The 18,353-nt window shown below is 37.5% G+C and overlaps 1 protein-coding gene across 2 annotated transcripts in view; it reads right to left on the minus strand.

The window, feature by feature from the left end:
* HS3ST5 (heparan sulfate-glucosamine 3-sulfotransferase 5) overlaps positions 1 to 9,819 on the minus strand; it is a 151,375-nt gene extending 141,556 nt beyond the window's left edge. For both annotated transcript variants that reach the window (XR_001509898.2, XM_007078707.3), the window contains exon 1: positions 9,654 to 9,819. The gene's annotated coding sequence lies outside the window, so the exon portion shown is untranslated. The remainder of the gene's footprint in view (positions 1 to 9,653) is intronic.
* Positions 9,820 to 18,353: the final 8,534 nt, after the last annotated feature.

Consider the following 18,353-nt stretch of genomic DNA (forward strand, 5'->3'; position numbering starts at 1 on the left):
AATGTCATGTAATAATGATTCCACCCTCCAAGTCCAATCCACATATTCTGATTTTAAGACAGCCAGACTGGGGGCTCCTGGGTGGCTCAGTGGGTTAAGCATCTGACTTTGGCTCAGATCATGATCTCATGGTTTGTGAGTTCAAGCCCCACATGGGGTGAGCTCGAGCCCCCCTTTGGTAAAACATGAGCCCCACCCCACCTGGGGTGAGCCCTGCTTCTCTCTCTTTCTCTCCATCTCTGCCCCCCACTCACTTGCACCCCACCCGCCCCCTCCCTCTCAAAATGAGCCAGACTGAACGTAGAAAAACATCTGCCAGAGGAGCGGGTCCTGGTACAACAGTATCAGATCGGCTCCTACTGCCCTGCATCCTATCACTCTCTCCCTGCCTGTCTTACTTCGTTCTCTTTCTTTCATGCCTTTTTGTTGTCTATAGCATTATGTAATTCACTTACTTGTTATGATTAATTTTTACTGTCTGCATGTCCCCCGCCAAATGGCCACGTTTTGTTCGTGGACACATCTCAAGTCCTAGAACATCCTGGCACTTAGTAGTTACTACCCGTATACTTGTTGAATGAATGAAGAAATGAAGCTTACACTGGGTTATCACGTATCCAGGTATGGGTCTTGATTCTCGGCTGGAATCACACTACTATGCATTAAAAACAAATACATTTCAAGCCAGTACAGTTTATAAATTACCTATCGGGCTTAGATAGACCTTTACTTCCCTTGTTGTACAAATCAATCCTTACATTTGGCAATATTGAGCAGGCACAATGAAAATGGAGCTGTCGTGGCCTGGCATACATACCTTACTCATGAACGAAGATCAGTTAATGGAAGAGCAAACAGAATTACCTGAGCCAGAGCAGCTCGCGGTTGTAAACATCGGCTCAGGCGCCATCTCACCTGACTTAATAAATGAAACTACCATCTAGAATGTTCTTACTCAAAGGATAAGACCAAAACCTTAGTAACCTACTTTATGGTAATGTGTGATTTCTGTAGTTTAACTTGCATTTGTTACAGACTTGGTTTTTCTACCATCAGCAGACAAAGGATGAGATTTGAGCCATGTTTACTTTTTCTTTTTTTTTTTTTAAAGAAGGGATTATCTGATATGCAGGTTTTTAATGTTTATTTATTTCTGCGACAGAGACAGGGCATGAGTGGGGGAGGGGCAGAGAGAGAGAGGGAGACACAGAATCGGAAGCAGGCTCCAGGCTCTATGCTGTCAGCACAGAGCCTGACGTGGGGCTCGAACTCACAGACCGTGAGATCATGGCCTGAGCTGAAGTCGGTTGCTCAACCGACTGAGCCACCCAGGCGCCCCTACTTTTTCAAACAAAAGTGAGGGGATTCTGGCCCATGTGGTTGAGGCCTAGTAGGACCGAAAGAAATTAAACTAGAGAGAATTTATGTAAATTAGAAAAACTGTGCTACCTAGGAATAAAATGCTATTCTGAAATATAATAGCTTCATTTAAATTTCTTTTTGCTGAAGTAATAGATCATAAAGGCCAATGTATTAAATTTTTAGTTTTGAATATTTTTCTCTTTTTATTTTAATAGGAGTGTCACCCACTAGCATACATGACATTTCTTCACAATTTTAGGTCAGAAAAAAAAAATAAGCTTTTTTCCCTCATAATTTCTCATGCTCTACCAAGTCTGCCATCATAAACCAATTTGCATTTATTATAAATAGGTATTACATTAGAAAAGCAATTCAACTGTATTCCATTTCACTTGTGAGGCTAAGCGGCTTTGCATGATAACTAAGTTGAGTTGATGGGACTATGCTTGAAGGGTGTGGTAACTTAGAACTAAAGTTACCTAGTTGTTCCTTACTGAACGTAGGAATCTGCAAAATGAGGGCAGCAACGATTACAATCTGCATTCCTAAGCAGAATGAAAATTTTGGCTCAGCAGAAACCTCTTAACTGCAAAAACTCTGAAATTATATCCTGCTGCTAAAAATACCTGTCAGTGGGGAGCACCTCGGTGGCTCAATTGGTTAAGAGTCCCACTTCAGTTCAGGTCATGGACTTAGGGTTCGTGGGTTCAAGCCCTGCGTCAGGCTCTGTGCTGACAGTTTGGAACCTGGAAGCCGCTTAGGATTCTGTGTCTCCTTCTGTCTCTGCCCTTTCCCGGCTTGCACTGTCTCTCCCTCTCTCTCAAAAATAAATAAATGTTTAAGAAAAACAAAAAAAACAACAGGGGCGTCTGGATAGCTCAGTTGGTTAAGCGTCCAATTCTTGATTTTGGCTCAGGTCATGATCTCAAGGTTCGTGAGTTTGAGCCCTGCATCAGGCTCTGCACTGACAGTGTGGAGCCTGCATGGTATTCTCTGTCTCTGTCTCTCTCTCTCTTGCCCCTCCCCTGCCGGTGCTGTCTCTCTCTCTCAAAATAAAAATAAACTTAAAAGAAAATAAATAAATAAACTTAAAAAAAAAAAAAAAAAAGAATGCCTGTCGGGGTTGGGGGGGGGGTAGTCTGAACGGTCCATTTTCTTTCAAATCAAATAAGTTTAATGTATATGTTTAGTGGAATCTATGGTTTGTGTTTTCTTCCTATGAGAAGCAACTTGTAACTCCTTTGTGCTGATAATGAAAAAAAAATCATCCTCAGTCAAGTACTTAATTTTTGGTTAATAGGTAGTTTTGTTTTGATACAGAAATATTTTCCCTTGAAAATAAATTTCAATATAAGTGTTTTGCTTTATAACAGAGAATATTACTTTTTGGACTAAAATATGGACTATGGCTATTTCTTGGGATGTTTTCAGAAGTTAGGTTTATTTGCCGAACAAACTTCTATGATAGCCCTTAAAGCTATTATTTATTTATGACTGTATACCTTCATTATATGAGTATCCACTATAAAGTCCCTCTTCTGCCTTAATTAATGTTTTTTGGCCCCAAATTTTACCTTTTCTGCTTTTTCTTTAAAATTTTTAAAGATTTTATTTTTAAGCCATCACTACACCCAACATGGGGTTCAAACCCACAACCCCAAGATCAAGAGCTGTGTGCTCCACCGACTGAACCAGCCAGGTGCCTCTAAATTTTACCTTTTCTGATGGTAAAATTCGAACTCCTAAAATATTTAGGCTGTATTCACCTACCCTTTCGTTTTTAAAATTTTTAATAACTTTGTTTTGGTCTCATCCTTGTATACAAGCTTATAATTTGCTTCTGCACTGTGATCTAATCGAAAAGAATTTCTTTCGGGGTGCCTGGGTGGCTCAGTTGGTCGAGTGTCCGACATCAGCTCAGATCATGATCTCACACTTTGTGAGCTCGAGCCCCGCATCGGGCTTGCTGCTGTGAGCACAGAGCTTGCTTTGGATCTTCTCTTCCCCTCTCTCTCTATCCCTCCCCAGCTCCCACTCATGCTCTCTCTCTCAAAAATAAATAAAACATTAAAAAATGTCTAAAAAGAATTTCTGTTAAACAAATCAATGCGTTTCTTTACATTTATTAATATGAAAGATATGACAGGGACATTATTCCATAATATTTTAAGTTTTCTGCTAAAGGTTTTGAAAATCAGTCATTATATGGTCTGTTCACCTTGTTTGATATTTATATGTAGCTTCTTAAGCATATTTAATAGGGTGCACATTTACTTCTAATTTATGACTTTGTTAAGTTCATGTAATAACATATATATGTGAAGTCAGTAACTTCATATAATAACTTTGATCTTCTGTATCTTTAGAATATTGACCATTTTTCTATTATGAGCACAGAAAAAGCATTTTTTCTCCTCTTTCTTCCCCCATTCTTTGTGACCTAATGTTGGACATCACTTTCTTAGTGCCTTTTTTTCCTACTCTGTAATACTTCTAGAACTTGCTTTGTCAGGTGGAAATGGTACCCACCAATCCCTAGATATTAAGAGTAAAGCCAATATACCACTTACTCCTGTCACATCCTCCTAATTCTTGTTGGTTGCTTTAGATCTATAGGGAGTTTTGCTGGTATGATCTGTCTGCCACCCTCATCTACATACGTATTTCAGATTTAGTTTTAGGGTTAAACTGGTCAATGCTCACAATCAGTTCTTTTGCAGTTGTTGCCATGGTCACTTCTAGGTTTGATGGAATTTGTCCTCCAACAGTGACCTCCAGGAGCGCTCATTGATAACAGCACTTCCTGAGTTCCTCTCTGCTCAGTATATTTGTTTTTAGCTTTTATACCATGAAAGGCAGTTGGCAGGTCATATAACCCTTGGGATCCACTTTCTTTCCTATGATGACAGCGAATTCATGATCTCCCAAGGCATCTTTTTCCATTGTTAGATATCTCAACTGTTATTAGAGGAGTTTTGTTTCCTTTTTTAACTTTTGCCAAATTGGTCTCCTTGAATACTTCCGATGGAGCAAGCCTATAGTCTCTTCCACATAACCCCCCAGCGTAGGCCGAAAGTACCACATCGTTCATTGAAGGTGAGTTCTTAAGGCCAAAATGTCTCCAAAGTACCTTTTAGTAGACTTACTGATTTATTTACTTATTATTTTTTTAATGTTTTTTTGAAAGAGAGAGAGAGAGACAGAGCATGAGCGGGGGAGGAGCAGAGAGAGAGGGAGACACAGAATTCGAAGCAGGCTCCAGGCTCTATGCTGTCAGCACAGCGCCCAACGCGGGGCTCGAACTCACGAACCGCGAGATCATGACCTGAGCCGAAGTCGGATGCTCAACCGACTGGGCCACCCAGGCGCCCCAAGACTTAATGATTTGTTATTCAGTCAGCTCAAGTCATTGCATATTCCTTGCGGTCCTGTGCCTTCCCCATAGTGTTTTTTAAAGCACTGTGAATTATCATTTCAGAGCTGGAAGGGGACACTAGGATCATCAACAACAAAGGCCTTATTTTAGGATGAAGAAACTGAAGCCCAAGGAGAGGAAAAGAGAATTCTCCAAGGTCATGCCACTACTAGGAAGCTAAGTCCGATCTTGAACCCCAGCGATCCCAGGCAAAGGTTCTTTTCATTTCACTGAGTCCTTAAAAAAATACAATGATCATTTTTTTGTGTGTGGTGAGAACATTTAAGATCTACTCTCTTAATCATGGGAGCTGATGGATATGTTAACTAACCTCATTGTGGTAATCATTTTGCAATATATATGTGTATCAAATCATCATACTGTACACCTTAAATTTATATAATGTTATATGTCAATTATATCTCAATAAAGCTGAAAAAAATACAATGACCAAAAGCGTTTCATTGCACTTAAAGGACTCAACATGTGCCCCATGACATAAGAGAATCTACCTAACGTCTGCTTGAAAATTATCATTTCTTTTCTTATTCCAACTATGTACGGAATGACTCATGCAGGATAGCTGTATTAGAGAATTTTCAGTGGGTCTGTTTTTCGTTTACATAAATTGTCACTTTCATTTTCTGTTTCTTGAAACTGAGAAACTTCAGATAAATGTAGATTCAGTTTTCCTACCCCAAACTCTCTAAACCATCATTTTGAAATCAAATTACACAGCTTATGCTTAAAACATAAGGGCCAGATTCTATCTTCAAATATACCACCCACTCTCTAACAGCAGAATTTGGCCCTAAAAACCCATTAACAAATATTGTCATTAAACTAAAGAGCTAATTACTTTGGATTCAGACAGAATGAACAAAAATCATAGGCCAACCACAGCTGGTAGTAATAATGGTGAGACTAACCGTATGTTACGCTGGAGATTTAAAGAACAAAGACATATTAACACTAATGTAACCAAACATATAAAATTATCCTCCAAATGGAGCAAGCTATTATAGTTAGAAAATTCCTGAACCGCACATTGGAATTATCTGATTCAAGAAATAAAGGATATTTCTAAGGAATTAACTGTCATAATCTGAAGTTATCAGTGTTTAATGAAGAGGGAAAATTGAAAATTTTAGTTTAGTACAATATCCACAAATGAACATTTATATCTAAAAATCATTTTGCTCTAATTGTAAGTAATATTCTCATATTTAAATCAGTTTAATACTATAAGATCGAGAGCCTTCCTTTAAGACTATTTTATTTTATTTTTTTTCTTCTTTTTTAAAAAAAAATTTTTTTTAACGTTTATTTTATTTTTGAGACAGAGAGAGACAGAGCATGAACGGGGGAGGGTCAGAGAGAGAGGGAGACACAGAATCTGAAGCAGGCTCCAGGCTCTGAGCTGTCAGCACAGAGCCCGACACGGGGCTTGAACTCACGGACTGCGAGATCATGACCTGAGCCGAAGTCGGATGCTTAACCGACTGAGCCACCCAGGTGCCCCCCTTTAAGACTATTTTAAACAAACATTTTCAGGACTACCTTACAATTCTACAAAAGTAAATTTCCAGATAACTGAACATTTTCCCAGCCCTTGAAAAATATTTTTAAATTACATTAATAATCCATACTTAGAAACAGTTTTACATACCCTGAGAAGCAATAAAAATCAACCATAGTTTATCAGTTGAGCATAACCATTAAAAATATTTTGATATATATCATTCCAATTTTCTTCCTACGCATCTGTTGTTGTTTTTTTAATAAAAATGGGACCACATCATAATATGGTTTGTAACTTGTTTTCATTTATAGCACATTATGAGCATTTCCCACACATCAAAAATTATACTTTACTACATAAATGTTCATGACTTTCCAACTTCTTAAATTGAGAATAATAAATACATTTTAATCTTTTTGGATATTTCACAAATATCATTATTATACTATTTCATAATAACACTAACACTCCCAGAGATTCTTACATAGCTAAATCTCCTTTCTCCTATATTGTGAATGGTCCCAGATGGCTCTACTATCCTAAGCTGTATCTTACTCTGAGCTCTTTTTCTCCTTCAACATCAGATTTCCATATAAAGCTGACCAAACCTGAGGTAGACCTCAATTGACTGTTTTCATTTTTAAATGAATGACATGAAAGATAATCTACTGACAACTAAAAGAATTGATGACTTTAAGTTCAATGACATAAGTACTCAGGTATTGTCTTTACCTCTTCAACCTTCATCTTGGATGAAAATTTCCTTCTAGCCTTCCTTACCCAAGAAATCATTACTGAAAAACACTTGCTTAGTTTCGCTCGTTAAAAAATCATAGCTCTCCAGATTGATGATTCCTGCTCTTTGTACTAACCTTCTATGCAGCAAGTTTGGAAGAGAAAAAATGTTATTATACATGAGGGGCCAGACTAGAAGATCTTAATGGTCCATTTCTGTTCTAAAACTTTATGCTTCTATGCTTCAAAAAGTTTCTAGGGGCACCTGGGTGGCTCAGTCAGTTGAGCGTCTGACTTCAGCTCAGGTCATGATCTTGTGGTTGACGAGTTCGAGCCTCACGTCGGGCTCTGTGCTGACTGCTCGGAGCCTGGAGCCTGCTTCGGATTCTGTGTCTCCCTCTCTCTCTCTGCCCCTTCCCCGCTCATGCTCTGTCTCTCTCTGTCTCAGAAATAAATAAACATTAAAAAAAAATTTAAAAAAAGTTTCTATAATTTATCCTTTTGTTGTTATATTTTACTTCCTGTGTCTGGAGGTTGTCTCACTCAGGTTCCCTGAAACTACATTGTAAGTTTTCTTTAGGGAGCCACAACTTAAGACAAATATGCCAATGATAATGAACGTGACTCACTCGAGGACACAATTTCATTGTCTCTCCATCTGCTCTTCTGAGAAGGAAAAAAAGGAAAAGAACACAAAAAAGAAAAAGCAGAAGCGTACTTTCTATATTTCTCTGAAATAAAAATATTACAGAAGATTGGCACTGAAAGCTTTATTAAATCTTATTTGAGAACTTCATTGAACTTGTATAGTACATATTTGAGGAGTTTACAATTTGGGGACTATAGGTTTTAGGATTTTATCATCAGATATGGCAATGAGAGCATTGCCTATTGAGAACAACACTGACAACAAATGTGTGTAAAAATTCATGATTACAGTTGATCTAATTCTGTAAATCTTTAGATTACTTGAAAAAAGTGCTACCTTGTTTAACCACGCCTATATTCATTTTCTTTGTGTAATACTAATAGCTAATATGTATAGCTAATTGCCACTACAGGGATATACTTTTTTTTTTATTAAGGGTTTATTTTTGCCACTTGATATTTTACTGACAAGAAATTGTATACAATATGAACATGTGCACACAGAGACTTATAGGGTGAAAAAAAATGAAATTCAATCAAAGAATTTTAATTAAAAACTTCACTCTTCACTGCGAAAATAATATCATGTTGTACCTTTAAGGAATCATCACACTTCCTGTTCTGAATATGTCTCTACTAATCACTTTTATCACCGGAGTAAGAAAACCAAACTTTTCATTAACTTAAAATTGCACATAGTAAAGATGAAGTTGCTAAATGAGATTAAGAAATATAATAAAATGATATTCAATAAATGTGCGTATAACCTGTGTTAAGGTAGCACATGACTTAGAAGTTTTTATGTGCAAAGGAAAATGAGTAGCTGATGATGTGTTAAGCAAATCTGTTCTTTTGAAAAATCTAAGGCTGAGTTTCCCAAGTTAAGAGGAAAAGAAAATAAACTTCAAAAATAAAGAAATGCTTAGCCAATCCTGGTAATAACTCATTATTCCTATCTTCTGAGATGGTTCTTAGAATTGATCCACTAAGCATAAACATCTGAATAAATTAAAACATTACAGAGAACGGAGAACCGGTTAAAGACCGCAAGCTTACTCTGAAAGCAAGATAGGGAGCCCTGGGACCTAGCCCATCATGCTGAACTTGTAAAAGAAGTATTAAAAGAGAACTAACAATTCAATTTGGGGGTGGGGGGGGGGTCACAAAAAGAGCACTAATTGAGCACCTCTGTGCTAAATGTGCCTTCCTTATTTATTCTTGTAGCCAAAGGAAACGGCATAAAACCCAATTTAATATAAAGTTTGAAAATTAGAAGCATATATTTTTTTTAATATTCATTTTTGAGAGAGAGACAGAGCGTGAGTGTGGGAGAGGCAGAGAGAGAGGGAGACACAGAAGCCCAAACAGGCTCCAGGCTCTGAGCTGTCAGCCCAGAGCCCGATGTGAGGCTCAAACCCACGGACTGTGCAAGATCATGACCTGAGCCAAAGTCTGATGCAAAACAGACTGAGCCACCCAGGCGCCCAGAAGCATATTATTTTGAGTGCCAACTTCAGCATTTCCCAAAGGCCCAAGACGCACATTCATCAGGATCATTTTGACGTGAGTAAATAAAAATTCAGATTGCTGGGTCACATCTGAGATCCAGGCAATCTAACTCTCTGTGAAGTACACCCAGGTATCAGAATTTTACAGACCCTCTCCCCACCCAGTGACTCTCACACACATTACAATTTGAGAACCACTGTGATTATCGTGATGTTTTTGTGTGAAACTGATTATCAGTTATCAAGAATACCACCTGTATTTACATTTACACGACATATACCAACTTTCAAACTTTGTATTTGATTTTCCTTTTTTTGCTATGGAATTGCACATAGACGGCTATTTTCCTAATATTCACTAACTGCTATTACTTTTATATATTTTGTTAAATATAGTAAATATTCACTTTTGACATAATTAAGAGCTACACAGCCATGTGAGTGACTTCCAAAATCCACTTACCTTCAAATCCTTATGCTTATTCAGAAAAGTCTGAGCACGTACGGTGGAAAGTTTCAAGAATATATGCAGCGGACTCTCTAATCTCCACGTATTTCAAAGCTGGCCAGGGAGACTCCGGAAGTGGACACCAGAAACGCCATTGACAAGGTTAGGTACCAGTGCTGGAGCCTCCGGGTACCTGATTATCTCTGAACAGGACAGAAAAACAAGTAGTCGGTCACCTGAAATTCATAGAGAATCTGCTACGGAGAAGGTTATTTTCAGTAAACTGGCAGTGTTACTAAATTTAAACTTGGCCTGGGTTTGCGGCTCCCTGATTTAGCACAGTTGTCATTTAAAATTTCATGTCATTGTGAAGTCAGGATTGCATGATGCTGCTGTCTGCAGAGGATTCTGCTGGAATTCATACTGCTTTCATTGACTATTTCGTCTAAACGCTGCATCAAGTGGTATTACTAATTTTATCTTTGATGTGCAGATGCCAGATTTTGGCACTGGATTTCTTTCTAAGTCAAGGTTGATGAGTTCTGTTGGAAATATATCCTTACATGAGACTCTATCACACCCCACAAAAGATAAAATGTGATACTTATACAAAATCCCAATGGAATCATCTGGTGCTTCTGCTATATTTTCTTTCACATGGTAATGCTTGCCAAGATAACTAGACATAAACAAAAATAATATCCTTTCTAGTCAATCTGTGTTGCCTACTTAGGGAAACCAAAATTCTAGCATCTTTGCTGAGTAAGTTAAGCAGACATTGGTAGTGGCTAATGGAAAAAGGGAATAAAACATCTATTTTTAAAACTGGTAACAGATCATGAAAATATTCTCCTCAAGGGTAGAGAAAGCAACACACACAGAAATATACAAAGTCAAATACAAAATGACAAGAGTGTAATACACACGTAAGCACGGACTACACTGTAAAACAACAGTTTTTCATGGAAGATTCTAATGCTTGGCCACCCCAAAACCATGCTCAACTTTCTTCTTCCCTTCTATGTCTCATACATAGAGAACAGAAAATCAAATCAAATGTTCACTTTCCCAGTCTTCCAACTGCTAAGAATGGCTACGTGATTCCATTCTGGCCCATTAGCTATAAGAAGCATGCTGGGCAAGAAATGCAGGCAATATTTTATTGTATTGATGAATAGAAAGATTCCTGTCCCTCTTCTCTATTCCACACCACTGCCTGCCTGGAATGAGGATGTGCTACTTGGAGGTAAAGCAGTCATCTTGTCACCACGATGTAAAACACTACGAAAATCTAGAAAATCACAAAGATGTGGGTCCTGCTACTGATAAGCAGCTGAATCAACACTACCAACTGCTTCCTCTGGAATTCTACTTGTTTAACTCATTGGGTTTTCTGGTGCTTGCTAACGGAATCACTGCAGGTTGACAAAGTATTCAAAAAACGTTTGCTAGAAAGTAAATGCCACAGATGTAACTGTAGGGATATCTATCTTTTTTACATTATAATCCGCAAGTTCTTATTCTGTGGAGTCAAAGACAGGCTTCATTCTGACAGAGGTTGGAACTTGGCTTCTTTTTCACTTCTAGGAAAGCTGTGCATGTGGGGAATAATGGGTCACAGGATGACGGTAACTAATTAAAACAAAATGAAATGGAAAGGCTCGTTTAGAAATGGGTTTGGAAGAAGAGGGTGCAGTATCATGGTTTAAAAAAGGATCTCATCTTTGCTATAAGCCAAAGCTATCACATTGGTTGAAATCTCAGTGTAAGAGTCTGAAATTCCATAGCAAAATTCATTATTATCTTGTGAACTGTGGATTCTTTGAAATATTGTTCCATCCATCACTTCATGATATCTTCTCTATCAACATTTTTTTTAATATTTATCTATTTTTGAGAGAAAGAGACATCACGCCAGCAAGGATTGGCAGAGAGAGAGAAGGACAGAGGATCCAAAGTGAACTCCGTGCTAACAAGCAGAGAGCCCTATGAGGGTCTCGAACTCACGAACTGTGAGATCGTGACCTGAGCTGAAGTTGGACGCTTAACCAACTGAGCCACCCAGGTGCCCCGTTATCAACATTTCTTACTCGATCACAGTTTAGGCTTTCACTATCTCTTTCCTAGACTATTGTCGTAGACTTTTTAACAGATTCGTGTTTTCCTTTTTCTTAAACATTCCAGTATGTCCTATAGTTGCTTTAAGACTTAACTTCTTAAAACATTTCATTAGATACCTTTTCTGTTCAAAATATAAGAGCTCTTTTTGGTCTATTGGATTAAGTCCAAGGTCCTTAACTTGGCATTTCAGTCTCCCTACATACGTTCTTCTAGCCTATTCCCCTTCCCTAACACTCTACATGGCTTGGTGGGAGGATTTGTCTCCAGTCCAGAGATGCACCTTAAGTAGCTTAAGATAACCTATGTATCTCAATTTTTACCTACAATATTAGGGATAAGCACATGGCCTTAAGACGTTAATGATCTCCATTCTGGGGTTTTCTTTGACCTTTACATGTAAAGGTTGTATGTAAAAGAACAACTTGTTTTTCTTGCTGGACATTGGCCTGTGAATATACAACGTTTGGAACTACTGGCAACCATCTTGAGATCATGAGAGAACTTTCCAGAGCTTAAGTCAACACCAAGGAAATAGCTGAGAAACAGAAAAAGAGGAGCTGGGTCCTGACCATGTTGTTTCACCCCTGGGCAGAGTTTTGCTTGTAGGTGGAATACCCTGGGCTTTTCAGTTATGTGTGAATTTACAGACTTTTTTTTTTTTTTTAAATTAAGTGAATCTGGGTTGATATCCTCTGTTATTTGCAACCACAAAGAACTTTGCAATTTATTTATGTTTTAGTGTGTCTGCCATTTCATCCATTTCTACTTCTCTCCTCTTACTTATATTCTTTTTATCCAAAAAAATTTTTAATGTTTATTTATTCTTGAGGAAAGAGCATGAGCAGGGGAGGGGCAGAGAGGGAGGAGACACAGAATCCGAAGCAGGCTCCAGGCTCCAAGCTGGAAGCACAGAGCCTGATGTGGGGCTCAAACCCACAAACCGTGAGACCATGACCTGAGCCGAAGTCCAATGCTTAGCCCCTGTATTCTTTTTTTTTTTTTTTTAGATCAAGTCCCCTTCCCCCATGATACATTTCCAGACCCTTCTAATTTATAATGAAAGAACCCTAAATTAAGCATCTTTATTTTTCATTGTACATACTAATAAAAGAGCTCACCAAGGTATATCATGCTATCATTTCATTATGACTCTCAAATCTTCAGTTTAACATTTTCTTCTTTTATCTCCAGGCTTTTATTTCTAACTGAACAGTTGGTATCTCAACTTGGATATAATGAAGGCTCTGCAACCTGAATTCGTCCATAACCAAACTCATAAAGACTCATGTGTCTCAAACATAGCTTTCCCCTAATGTTTCCGGTTTTTAAAAACAGCACCATTGATATCAGTTGGAGAAGCCAGAAACCAAGATTTTCAACATCTTAAAACAAAGGAATCAGAGTGGATTTCATCCTTCTTTTCTCCTTCAGCCCCAGTACCTGATCACCAAATTCTTTAGATTTTATTTCCTAAATAATTTGTAAATCTATCTGCTTTGTCCATCTTGTCTCCACTTCCTCCTTTTCCTTCTCCTGCTCCACTACCACTGCTACCACCCCTAAGACCTTGTCTGTTACTTGGAACGCTGTTTGGATTTTTTTCCGTCTCCCATTTCACATTTTGTTTCTCTCCAGTATTTGCCTCATGGCATGTAGAGTGATCTTTTAAAACTACACAGTGGATCGTGTCGATCCTTGTTTAAAAACCTTCAATGCCTTCCCGTTGTCGTAAGGGTAAAGAACAAGGCCTCACATCACCCAATCCCTGCCTGACTCACCAGCCTCATCTCTCTGGAGGACAATGATCTTTCTGTTTTTAAATACACTCATGTTTTAAAAACTCAGCATGCAGAAGAGTGCTTAGCACATAGTAGGCACTCAGTAAATATTTGTTGAATGAGTAATTGCCTTGCAATAACTCTTGAACCATGAGCCACATTGTGTTATTATTTTTTTGTATGCTTTATTTTCTGAGTTACTTATAAGTACATTGCAGATAAAGAAAAGTCATATTTCTCTGTAACCTGTAGCAGAATGCTATGTGAGTAGGAGGGGTTCAGAAGGTATTCAATTATATTACTATTGATATTTCTAGTCTGATTCCTTTTTAAAAGGTTGAAGTTCATTCTAACACAATGGATAGTTATCACTTGTCTACAGGTTAAAAATGAATAAGGGGAAATTTATTATGTCAAAATAATGGAAGTACAAAAAAATAGAAAATTTGTCTCTGATTACAATTCTACGGAATTTGCAGGTTAATTATACAGGAGTTGTTCTTCTGCATGACATGGAAAAACTTCAGATAAGCCCTGAATTATGTGGACAGACACTGAAACATCATGTTGGCAATTTTCACTGCCATTTTTTTTTCAAACATACACAAGTTTTCTTTAGAAATCTTTACCTTTGAAACATGTAAGTAAGAATTTAATACTTTAAATAACTGACAGCTAAAGTCTTTTTGGGTAGAGACTGATTATTTTGGAAAATAGTTACCCCAAGTGCAAATTAATTCTTAGTTATTGGATATTCACCTGAAAGTGTAAAAAGAATTTCAGAGATTCAAAGGTAGGTATGAAATTTTAGCCTATGCTGTAAACTGACATTACCCAAAATAAGAAAAGTATTTCTTAGGGTAGCCTAAAATGAAAACACACATGAGCAGCCCCAAAGCAATGAAACAGTGGGGCTAGGGCACATTCTCTAAACTGGAGGACAAGGGAAGCAAGCTTCTCGAGGGCTTCTGAATGTTAACTGTGGCCAGATAAAGTTTTCCAAGTTGGGGAATGGGAAACAAAAGTAGGATTGAGGGGATCAAGAAGGAGGAGAGGCCAAGAAATACAAGAGTAGATAATGCAAATTTCCTGTCTGAATAAAATTCTTGAGCAGGCTTAACCTTCTGCTTCATATATATTAGTTGAAGTTTGCCTAAGGGATATTTATACAAGAGATAATTGCCTTTGGGTTTCTATAGGCCTGTTGTTCAGTTATAAATATCTTCTAGTTTTTTTCAGGGTATTGGCTCTATTAGGGAGTTTGTAAAAATTAAAAAAAAAAAAGGAAAGAAATAAAAAGAAAGGAACATTTCTTCAAGAAATGCATTTTGAGAATCACTACAAGTAGTTGTTCTCAAAATCAGAGAGAAGGCTATTTTACAATTTTCTCCCGGGGTATTGAAAGATATTTTAGGAAACCAGTGATTCATGATTTAATATTCAACTGCTTTTCAAGCAAAATAAGAAATTCTACCAGGGTATAGTCATGATTTCCTTTAACTTAAATTCCAAGGGGTAGGTTGAAGTGACGCTGTTCATTTTGCTCCTCTTTATATAAAATAAAAGATAAGTTTAACTACATGAAGGAAGGACAGATTCTTATGCTCCTCCTCTTTACACATGCTTCTTTCCTGTATGAGGGAAAAAAAATGATTTTCAACTGTAAAGTACTTCACTTGTAAAACATTTCTGTTTTATTTGTTAATTTCTTGATCTGTGGATAAGATTAGGTTGGTCCTTTGGCATGAAAATTCATACATGTCCTATAATTATAGGACAACCATTTTGTATTTCTTTAAAAATTGACTCTTTTGTTAAGAGTGTGAGATTGCCGATGGATGTCACTGCCATTCTGTAATGCTCTAGTACAGGTTTTTTAAAAACACATGGAATAAAGACATTTACAAGAGTGCTTAAAAAAAAAAAGAATAGGAGATTGCCCATTTATGTATGCCTTATGTAGATTTTCCTCTCAATCGTGCATAAAAAACACAAAAGGTTTTATATACCTACCTCTAGCTCAAAGATTAGAACACCCTATAACAGCAATAAAAATTAAACAAGTAAAAGCCAAGTCCCACAAGACGTCTATGGCCATCTGAAGATGATCAACCTTCTGCAACGTTCTCAATAAAAGAGTGTCTGAAGAGTTTGGGAACTCCCCATTCTCCATTAAGGAGATCTGGAAATAATGTCATTACTAAGAGACAGGACTGGAATGTGATTAGAGAAGCTAAAATTGTACTATAATATGGAGGGGATGGTTAGATGACAGCAGTAGTTTACAATGTTGTTTTCCTTTTGAGAAGATCCATCTCCCAAAAAACAATTCTTACAAAGTACCCTAGAGTTCTGTGGAACATGCTTTCCGCACCTCTAGCTTTGAGAGTGAAGGACAGAAAATCCAGGAAACAGAAGTTGCCAGTGTTGATCAAGACCTCACCTCCTGATCTCCCTTGTAACTGCAGAAGTCACTTATTTAGAAGATTCCTCAGAGTTCCCTTTGGTCTGGATTGCACATCTCTCCCAACCCCCCATGTTTACTGGTCAGCTCCCCCAGTGACTTCCAGGTCAGAAAGAGGCACTCTAGGTAAAGGTCACAAAGGACACTGATGCTTTGGACACAGTAGTGGAGTGGTCCTCATTCATTGATCACCTAATTCAGGTAGTTCAGTCCTTTCTAAGTCTGACCATAATGATGTCATCTCCTTGAATCTAACTCTCAGGCTGATAATACAGAAATTCAGATTCTGAGTAGTAGTAAATTCCACCAGTGCATTATGGGGTTCATAACAGGCTGCCATCTGTCCTGTTCCTTCTAACACACTTTCCTTCTTTACTTGGTAGTTCTACCATGGACAGTTTTTCAGGTCTTTTTAAAAAGTTATCATTAAAATACCTGCTATTCATGAATTCCTCTACTCTTTGCACTATAGTGATAGTTGGCACAAATCATACACAATTCAGATAAGACACTTACAGACATAAATGTTCAGTCCAACAATCTAATTAGGTAAAGACTGGACACTTATAAGAGGTTGAAAATTGTGTGAGCATATATAGCTCTATTCATAATTCATAGAATGTCTTTGTACTTAATGAGTTTTTTTCTGAGCTAAATGTTTGTTCTTTATGCCCTCCTATTTTTAACTGTATTTGTTTATTTATTTGCTTTTGATTAGTAAGAGTCGAGGGTACAGACTATGCCATCAACATTCCTCTGCCCATATAGTAGAATGTCTGGCTTACAGCAGATGCTTAATGCCTGATGATGATCACTGCACGCAAGATTTTGCATGAGTGCAAGGGAGAAAAATGTTTCTAGCCTTTATCTACTATCATTTTCATTTATTTCTGGAAGTGGCAAGACAGAAGATTTGCATTACTTCGGAGCATAGGCATGATGTATTTAGATATGCTTTTCCATCTCTCCACAAGATAAAATATATGCTATATAACAATTGGTACTGCAATCTTATGCTGAATTGAAATATTTTAGACTTTGATGGGCTCAACAGATATATACATACAGAAAGATAGATGTCAAAGAACAGGAAAATGTTTAACTATCTCTATCTTAACACTGCTAACTATGAGCCATGTTATCAGTGCTGTTTTCTCAGAATGTTTCTTAGGAAGTGAGTTAAACATACTTCATATGATAAATTTAAAAATGGTTTGATATATCTTCTGGACTTGTGCAAAATGAAAGTTATAAATGTGTTCCAAAACGCTTCACAACAATCAAAGACTAACTTATTTTTTTTTAATTTTTTTAATGTTTATTTTATTTTTGAGACAGAGACAGAGCATGAGCAGGACAGGCGCAGAGGGAGAGGGAGACACAGAATCTGAAGCAGGTTCCAGGCTCTGAGCTGTCAGCATAGAGCCCGATGCAGGGCTCAAACTCACAAACGATGAAATCATGACCTGAGCCGAAGTCGGATGCTTAACGGGCTAAGCCACCCAGGTGCCCCAAAGACTAACTTATTTTTGGTGGAAGGCAAGGTCAACGACACTGAGAAATGTAGGAAACTCACGCATTAATTTATACTATTGCACGGTATGGTGGGCTTTTTCAAGTCTATTCGACCAAAAAAAAAAAAAAAAAGAAAAAAGAAATTAAGGAGCTTGATTCTTTCTGTTAATGTTCTCAAGGGAAAGTTCAAACAAGTCCAAACTAACAAAAGATATTAGTGCTGGATTGTTGTGGAAATCACTCTGAAATTCGGGCTAGGTAATGTGGCTTCTAATTCAGACTCTAAAGGCCTGAGATACACAGTTTCTATCCAAAGGTTATTTTGTCTACCCAAGTGAAAAGAGGCCCGCCCAAACCGGAGATGTTTAAACACCGGCTGCATATTAGAATATACATGGATTTAAAAAAATACTCATGCTCAGGCCTCATCCTCAAAGATGCTGGTTCAATTGGTCTGAAGTGGGAAAAAGGAGTCTTGTGGGTTCCCCAAGTGATTGTAATATGCAATTACAATTGCATATTATTGCATATATTATTGCATACAATTGAATATTACAATTGCATATTATTACATATACAATTGCATATTACAATGGCATATATTCAGTGATTCTCCACTGAATATATTGAGAATCAATGAATATGTCTTCTAAGCACTTCCAGTGCCCCAAAGTCTATCATCTGCAATTTCTGGGAAGGTCCCTTTCATATGCACACAGGCATACACACACACTTGGAAATTTGTTCGTTAATCTGGACTCCTATTTGTAGTCTGATGGTAGTTTTCTATATCAGTGAGCTCCAGATTTTCAACTAACACCCTGCATGCAAATCAGA

The sequence above is a fragment of the Panthera tigris genome, chromosome B2 (assembly GCF_018350195.1).
Source record: "Panthera tigris isolate Pti1 chromosome B2, P.tigris_Pti1_mat1.1, whole genome shotgun sequence".
NCBI classification, from domain to species: Eukaryota; Metazoa; Chordata; class Mammalia; order Carnivora; family Felidae; genus Panthera; species Panthera tigris.